Here is a 9,128-nt window from a genome sequence, read left to right as displayed (position 1 = left end):
TATGGGTTGACCTTAGGAATAAAAAGGGTGAAATCACAATGCTCGGAGTAACATTGAGCATCCCCCGCAGGAGACAGAGGAGCAGTTGTGTAGTCAGATACTGAAAGGTGTGAAAAACACAGGGTAATTGCGACGGGGGACTTTAACTTCCATATTGACTAAGAATCCCTTACAGCCAGGTGCCCGGAGGGAGAGTAATTTGTTAGATGTGTCCACCTAACAATTGGAGGGCTATTTGATGCAGTATGTTGATATTCAAACCAGGGAAGGGGCCATACTAGATTTGATATTGGGGAATGTGCCAGGCCACGGGATTGACGTTTCAGTGGGGAAGCATTTTGGTCTTAGCGACTATCATTTCAGAAGATTTTGGGTAGTCACGGATAACGACAAGAGTGGCGCCGGGTGAGGGTGCTTATTTGAGTGAGGGCCAATTATATCCAAATTGAGCAGCAATGACGGGAATGTGGATTGGGAGCGGTTATTTGGCAGCAAATCCACGTCTGACACGTGGGAGATTTTTTAAAGGCCAGTTGATTGAAGTGTCGGATGTCCCCGCCAAAATAAAGGATATAAATGCCAAGATTCGGGAACCATGGATGACAACGGAAATTGTAAGATTAGTCAAATGTGAAAAGGAAGCATACGCTAGGCCTAGGCATCTAAAAACTGACGAAGCCTTGAGGACTACAGTGAAAGTAGGAAGGAACTTGAACGTGGAATTAGGATGGCTACAAAGTGCCATGAAATATCTTCAGCAAACATGATCAACGAGAATCCCAAGGCTTTTAGGCATATATTCGAAACAAGAGGGTGGCAAGAGAAAGTGTAGGCCCGCTCAAGGACAATGGAGGAAGGTTATGCGTACAACCAGATGAACTGAGTGAAATTGAAATTCTTAATGAGTACTTTGAGTATTCGCCAGGGAGAAGGACATGACGGAGTTGGAGGTCAGGGATAGGTGTGTGCACGCGCTTGAGAACGTCTCCATATCAAAGGAGGAAGTGTTAAGTATCCTCATTTGCATTAAGGTATACAAGTCCCCGGGGCCGTACTGGAACCATGCCAGGTTACTTCCGGAGGCAAGGGGAGATATAGCTAGTGCCTTGCCAGATACCTTCACATCCTCTTTGACCAAAGGCGAGGTTCCAGAGAACTGGAGAATGAATACCCAACGCTGTTCCCTTGTTTAAGAAAGGAAGCAGGGAAAATCGAACAAATCATAGGCCGGCTAGCCTGACATCAGCGGTGGGGACGTTTTTGGAAAAGATGCTGAGGGACAGGGTAAATGCGCATTTGGAGGAAAATGCATTAGTTAGTGACCAGCAGAACGGTTTTGTGTGGGGACGTTTATGTCTCACCAACTTGAATGAGTTTTACGAACAGGTAAAAAAGAAAACTGATGTGGGAATGGCTTTGGGTATAGTTTATATGGTCTTTAGTAAGGCGTTTGACAAGTTCCCTCATGGCAGACTGGTACAAAAACTAAACTCACATGAGTTGTGGGGTGGGGAGGGGGGCGGGGGGGGGGGTGGAGCTAGGTGAATGCTGAACTGGCTTGGTTATAGAAGACAGAAAGTAGCGATCGAATGGTCTTTTTCCGAAAGGAGACCTGTAGCAAGTAGTGTTTCGCCAAAACAAAAAATGCTGGAAACTCCCAGCAGATTTGGCAGCATCTGTAAGGAGAGAAACGCGCTAACGTTTCGAGTCTCGATGAACCTTTGTCAAACAAAAAAGGCATAGAAAGTGGGAGATACTTATATTGCAGGGTGAGGGAATGGAAGATGAGTAATAGCCACAGAAACCAAGGGAAAGGAGTGCTAATGGCCGTCCCCAGAGAGAATAAAATGGATGAAAGGCCAAAAAGCAGAGAAATTAAAATCAGATGGTAAACTGTGAGATGTAGATGTGGGGGAACGGGGGACATTGCAGGGAGGGAGGTAAAATGAGAAAAATGGGGAAGGGGAAGCAAAGGGGAGAAAACGTAAGGAAAGGAGGGACAACGAAGGGGGAAAGAGTGGGGGGGGGGGAGAACTATTTATAAAGAAAGACAAGAAAGAAATGAAAGGTAAAATAAAGTTGAAATTAAATGGAATGAGAGCAAATGGGTCGAGGTGGGGTAGAGCTAATAATCTGAAGTTGTCGAATTTTAAGTTGAGACCGGAAGGCTGTAGCGTGCCTAATCGGAAGATGAGATGCTGTTCCTTCAGTTGAGCGTTGAGCTTCACTGGAACATTGCAGCAGGCCACGGACAGACACGTGACCATGGGTGCAGGGCCCTGTGTTAAAATGGCAATCAACGGGAAGCTAAGGGTCCTGAATGCACACAGAATGCAGGTACTCAGCAAAGCGATCACCCAGTCTACGTTTGGTCTCTCGGATATAGAGGAGACCACTAGTGAGCAGCAAATGCGATTGACCAAACTGAATGGGGTGCAATTTAAACGCGGCTTAACCTGGAATGAGTGTTTGTGAGCTGGGATGTTCAACCAGGTAAAAGGACAGGTGTTACACCTTCTGCGATTGCACGGGAAGGTGCCATGGTGATGGGAGAGGTGTTGGGTATGGTGGAGGAGTGGACTAGATTATACCGGATGGAACAGTCTCTGCCGAATTCTGACAGAAGGACTGAAGGGAAGATACATTTGGCGGTGGTATCACGCTGGGGTTGGCGAAAATGGTAGAGGATTATGCTTTGCATACCGAGGCTGGTGGGAGGAAATGAGAGAACGAGGGGGATTCTGTCCTTATTCTGGGATGGTGGGGAGGGGGAGGGGATACTGGCGCGGGTGACGGACCGCACGCTGTTGAGGGCCCTGCCAACAACTGTAGGTGGGAAATCAAGGTTGAGGAAGAACCACTTTGCCAAGCACCTTCGGTCTCTGCGCATTCAGGACCCTGACCTTCCCGTTGCTTGCCATTTTAACACACTCCCTGCTCCCACGTCCACATGTTTGTCCTTGGCCTGCTGCAATGTTCCAGTGAAGCTCAACGCAGACTGGAAACAGAATCTCATCTTCCGGTTAGGCATACAACAGCTTTCTGGTCTCAACGTCGAATTCACCAACATCATATTATTAGCTGCAGCCCTTTTATTTATTTTTTGTCTTTCTTTGTATATATTTTCCCCACCCTTTGCCCTATCTTATGCCCCCTTTTCGAACCCTTTCTCCTCTTTACTTCCCCATCCTGCCCTTTTTCTGATTTTACCTCAAGAATAAACAAGTATTTTTCGCCACTATGTAGACATCAGTGGCATCTGTCGTGCCATGTATAAATTTTCTAATTTTGGATACCCAATTAATTTTTTCCAATTAAGGCGCAATTTAACGTGGCCAATCCACCTACACTGCATATTTTTCGGTTGTGGGGGCGAAGCCAACGTAAACACGAGGCGAATGTGCAAACTCCACATGGATAGTAAGCCAGAGCAGGAATAGAACCTAGGACCCCGGCGTCGTCAGACAGCAATGCTAACCACTGCGCCACCGTGCTGCCCCTGACCTGCCACATTGACCTGAGGAGTAAGAAATTAGTCAGGGAAATGACGATTATTCATTTCGAATAATGGATAATGTTTTTGTTTTAATAACATCTTGGAAGAACCCACTTCAGACAATTCAGTGGCAATTATTTTTAAATTTTGGTCATTTCAATATAGTAATGTAGTTTGACAAGGGTTGAAATCACTTATTTACTTTGTCCCTTTTCTTTCTAAATGTGTGCAAATCACCTTTACAGCATCCCTAAAGATAATATGACTGTAAGATATTGGAACCAAACTAGGCCATTTAGCCTATCGAATCAGCGGGAGTACTGATAGTAGTATTAAAAACTGCAGAAGAGAACAAGCGACAGATGATCCTGTGGGGGAGGTACGACATTTGGACTATAACAGGGTTAACTTTGATCCTTTCGGACTACAGAGCTTGTCCAGATTCCTGTCGATGTCGCTGTTTTGACTTAAAGACATGCATCGGCTAAAGTGTCATGAAGATTTGAGCTTAGGACCTTCTGTTCTTTCGGCAATCATATGTCTTTTCTCGTGTCTTGAAGGAGCTTCTGGCGAAGGAGCGGGCCCCTATGGTGCCCCCGCCCGAGACCCCAGCAACAGCCAGACACCCAGGTGCCAGGCTGCGACTAGGATGATACCACCATAGCTGGGAGTCAACGACCTGCACCTCAGGACACCCCGGAGCTCGAGTCCAGCAATAACACTGATTAATCGTCAGAGATATCTCCAACCCCTCCGAGACCCTGACATCAGTTCGCCACCTCAGTGAAGAGGCTCCTGGGGGGCACTACGACATGCACCGGTACGCAGACTGACGGTCGGGAGTGCGAGCCGATCCATAGACTAGCTGCCTTTCAGATGGGGTTTGGGCTTCTGGATAAGGAAGCCCCATCGATTGCGGAGCTGCAGTCGTAGAACCAGGCACGACATGAGGGGTTAACGGTGATCATACCGCATCTGCAGGTGCAGTTGGAGGACACCATCCGCTTGATGGAGCAGGAGATGGTGCGACCATCTGTGCCACCCAGGCCAACACTGCACGGGTGGCGTCCATGGTGGAGGGCTTGGGGGGTGAAGGTTTCAGCAAATGGGTCAGGGTAAACATGGACCAGGAATCTTTGTGTAGGCGGTGACGAAGGACCAGGGCAGGGCGGCACTATCACAGGCAACTATGTGCCAAGGCCACTTGGATATTGTAGCTGTGCACTGTTGCTTGCACTGGTCGCAATGGGCAATGGTTGAGAGCGTACACAGAATTTCCAGGGGCTTACCGACGTTGCACACAGAGGGAGATGGCCCAGTCACAGCATGACATGGTGCAATCCCAGAACAAGGTGGTCCACTCCCTATCGTCCATGACCGAGAGCATTAAGACCCTGGATGAGGCGGCAGCAGCTTCCAGGACTGGCAGTGTCAGGTAGCAGGGCAGCCTCAGGATGTAGCTCCGCTCGCAGCGCCATTCCATAGATTAGCCCATGGACCAACGGGCACCTTAAGGAAGGAGGAAGTGGTGGAATCTGTGTCAGTGACTCCCGCAGGGGATGTGCCGGAACACCGAAGCACATCGGACTGCCCCCCCCCCCCCCACTCCCCTTCCTCTCCCTGGTGTATCACATGGGCAACGGGTAGAACAGGGCGGTGCCACGCCTCGTAGGAGACCCGAGCTGCAGCCGGGCCCATTCAGGCCAGGTCGCCCTAGAAGGCGGCCACCAAAGGGGAACTAGGTCACAGGGCAGGAATCACAGCAGGTATCCTCCACTCCTGATGTACCACCTGAGGATCACCTAGGCATAGCGTTAGGGTCTGTATAGCTAGAAAAGTGGACACTATTAAGTTGGCACGGGTGCAGGGCACAGTTTAATGATAAGGGCTAGGGCAAAATCCACCATATCTGTTTGCACATTAAAGATCTCTGCAGAATGTTATAACCTGCCTCGGTGCACTGGGATGGAAAGGCTGGACTGGGGTGGACGCAGAGGGCAAGCGGGGCGCGCGGGTGGAAATGTGTAGAGGTTGAGGGTGGGGGGGGGGGGGGGGGGTTGGCCCTGGGACCGCGGTTCAGGGAGTGCTCACCGCTCTGGGGTCGCACCCCCAACCCACCCACCACCCACCACTCCAGCCCCACGTCCGCCAGCCCTTGGAATCTTTGGACCACGTGATGGAATGGCCAGCTCTCATGCAGAGGTCACCTAGGTGGCCGTGGTAAGTACTACTGTGGGCTGGAGTCAGACGTTGTCACGTGATGTGGAGCTCCTGAGCTCATCGCAGAGCAGATTGCCTTCATCCTCCATCCCGTGGGCTAGACAGGCTGCCCGTGCCAGCCCAGGGCCCGCACCTCGTCGTGAGCCAGGTAGCTTTCATGGAGTGGGTGCAGGAGTGGGTGGGGTGTGCCGGTGGCCAAGGGAGACATTGTAGTGTGGGTTGTGGTGTCTTTGCCCTTGGCCAGTGGATGGCGAAATTGCAGACGATCAGAGCATACCGGACGCATTGGCTCTGGCACACAGGTTGTGATTCCTCCCGTGCCTGCCGGGGCCCCATGCCATGACCATCCGCACGCTCACCCACAACCTCCTCCTCGCCCCAGGCCTGGAGTTCAACATACTCCTGCAGCACGTCACCCTTCTGCTGCGTGACCTTGTGGGGGACGCAGCAGGCCACCACAATGTCGGCGATCCTCCCTCCCATCGCTATACTGGAGGGCTCCTCTAGAACGGTGCAGGGAACTGAACTACATCTTGAGGACGTCAAAGCACTGCTCGATCAGGACTCTGGTCGCTGCATGGTCTCTCTGACAGTCTGGGGCTTCCGGATAGGCGTCGTCAGTCACTGCTGCAGCAGCTAAACCCTGTTGCCCAAAAAACAAACTTTCAGCCGGGGGTATCTCACGAAGAAGACGGGAACCGTCGAGTGTTCTTGCATGAAATCTGGGTGCACATTTCCCGTGTACCAACTGCAGTCGTGCAAGATGTGCATCTAAGGTCACACACCAGCTGCAGGTTCATCGAGTGGATCCCTTTAGGTTTATAAAGAATGGCCTGTCATGCGATGGTTCTCATTAGGGACTTGCATCCCGTCGATCACCACTGGACCTGGGCATGTTGGCGAGGATGGCAAAACTCACTGCCTGGGCAACCTGATAGGAATGGTCCACATCGAATTTGATCTATTTGTGCCACCCCGGAATTTAGGGCCAGCATGACGGCATGAATGCACCTGTGAGATGTCGGTTAGGTCCCCACTCAGCGCCTAGAGGGATCCCGTGGCGTCAACGTTCAGGGCGACCATCACCTTGACGGCCACCAGGAGCAGGTATCCTCTTACATTCCCCCGTGTTGCTGTCGGCATCCTGACTTGGGAGACGTGTTGCACTGTCCACCTACTCAGCCAGAGTCTTCGACGGCATGACCGGTCTGCCATGTCCTCGAACGACAAGCGCTGTGAAACACTCGAGGTCTCATGCGTTGCCTTATTCCCACCTCTTGCTCGGCCTGTTGGGCGGTCAGCTCCCCATTCTCACCGGCTGCCTCCTGTTCCACTGGGACAGGATCCAATGTAGCAGGGTCCATCTCCAACATCCCGAACATCTCCAGCTCGTACTGCCTCAGTGCATCCCCCAGGCTAGCCGAAAACAGGATGAATACCACCATTCCTCGTTGCTTTCCGAAGTCCATTGACTGCTGGGGGTGAAAGCCAGATATGTTAGCATTGTCCGTACCCACGTGCCCGACCAGGCCCTACATCGTGGCCGCAGGCTGCACTGCACCTCCCTTCCCCATCCGCAAAACCACCCCAGGCGTTCCCCCTGGCACACTTCCCTCCATGCCCCTTATCCAGTCGGTGCCCAGCACCATGGGGACCTCTGGCACTGTCACCCGCCTCTGCTGCCGGCGGTACCCATGCCAGTGGTACGCACCGATCCTGTGCCCTCCTGCAGGGGCTATTGCAGCCGCTGCCATTGGTGGGCCACGTGCTACTCCGCCGTCGAGTGGCAGTTAGTTGGGGAGGGAAGTTGGTGTAGTGGAGGGTTGGGGGTGAAATATGGAGGCGGTGTGGTGCGGGAACCCATATGCCCGGTGCCACTGCACGGCCATGTGCCATTGATGGCGGTCAGTGAGGTGGGCAGCAAGATGGCGGTCTTGCAGGCTGCGGCAATAGAGGCCATCGATTGATGAACGTGGGTACGCCGGGCGGGGGTGGTGGTGGTATCAGGCCATCCGTTGTTCACCCCCGTCACTTCGCGCTGCACCGCAGACTTGAAGATGCCCCCCCCCCCCCCGCACCCCCACCCCCGCAGCGGACTAGGTCGCTGCTGTTGACGCACTGGAGCAGAGCATTCTGGTGGGCGCCCGGCACCAGCCGGGAGTTTCGCTTCACGACAGATTCTCCACCCAATCGCGTTTCCAGACATCGCCGTCGGCCCACGGAGAATGCTGTCCGTCATTGTTTTGTGTCCCCTGCCCTTGTGGCTTCAATTGCTTATTTATGCCTCTCGCCTTATTTCGCGCTTCTCGCCAGCCATTTACGATCCTAGTTCTACAAGGCTTCCAAATTACTCCAGACTTTCTGCAATAGGTATGTTACACCCATTTCCATCAGCCTGTGTGCTGAATGAGATTTCCTCTTTATTCGCATGCAAACAATGATTCTATTATCCATTCCCACCGACAAGGGCGACCTTAAACAAAGTACTGGCTATTCCTCAGAATTCTTGGAGTCCCAATTTAATTCAATGCCACACCCTTCTGAATCTGCTTTCAAATTATTTTCATTTGTGTTGTGAAGCTGCTGCTTTTGAACCAGGTACAATGAGTTCGTGGACACCTATTTCCTTAATGTTAAAAATATTACTTTTCATGCCCCTGTTAGATTACAAACCCATTCCTAACCTACGCTTCAATTTGACATGCCATCACTTGAAGCCACTTGAAGCTGTTTCCTTCAAAACCCTCTTCACATTAGGGATGTACAACGAAAATGCGGGAGTAACCAGTGACACTGATGTCCTGTGAAATAACGTGAAAAAACAAAATCCACACAGATTTCCTCCTGCTCCCCTCCTGGCCACCATGCCAGATACCATGCATGTTCCTCCATCTGATCACATTTGTATCCGCCTTTCCTCTGCGAAACTATTGATGGCTGCACCGTCTTCCAGCTAACAGCCAGGCTTCCGAATTATTTTTTTGTAACCCCTAGGTCCACTCTGATAAGATATCACGAATGGAATGACTCCCGCAAAAAACAGAAACGCGTCTCAGGCCAGTGGATTGGATAACAATCGGCGCTGTGGCTTAGTTGGTTAAAGCGCCTGTCTAATAAACAGGTGATTCTGAGTTCAAATCTCAGCAGTGCCTTTAGACGTTTCGTCGATGCACGGTTTTAGATCAAAACAGCGAGCTGAAAAACGAATGTTGGAAAATAGAAAATCATGGGAAAACCTGTTTGATGAAAGCATAAAATCATGGCAAAATCTGTAGTACCAACTTTTTTAAAAAGTGCCCTGTGCTCCATCACATGTTTGTCAAATCTTCCCCAGCATCCATTTATCGGTGACCTTATTTTAGGGCAGGACGATATCACAGTCACAGCATAACATTGTGGCTTCACAGCGCCA

The 9,128-nt window shown here is 51.1% G+C and overlaps 1 non-coding gene across 1 annotated transcript; it reads left to right on the top strand.

Annotated features, from left to right (window-relative positions):
* The first annotated feature begins 8,794 nt into the window (after positions 1 to 8,794).
* On the top strand, positions 8,795 to 8,868 carry trnai-aau (transfer RNA isoleucine (anticodon AAU)). The gene has a single exon. It is a non-coding gene; the product is annotated as a tRNA-Ile (tRNA).
* The last annotated feature ends 260 nt before the right edge of the window (positions 8,869 to 9,128 follow it).

This window comes from Scyliorhinus torazame, chromosome 4, assembly GCF_047496885.1.
Source record: "Scyliorhinus torazame isolate Kashiwa2021f chromosome 4, sScyTor2.1, whole genome shotgun sequence".
Classification (NCBI taxonomy): Eukaryota; Metazoa; Chordata; class Chondrichthyes; order Carcharhiniformes; family Scyliorhinidae; genus Scyliorhinus; species Scyliorhinus torazame.
The sequence above is the reverse complement of the archived record's forward strand: the minus strand, read 5'-3'. Positions and strand labels throughout refer to the sequence as shown.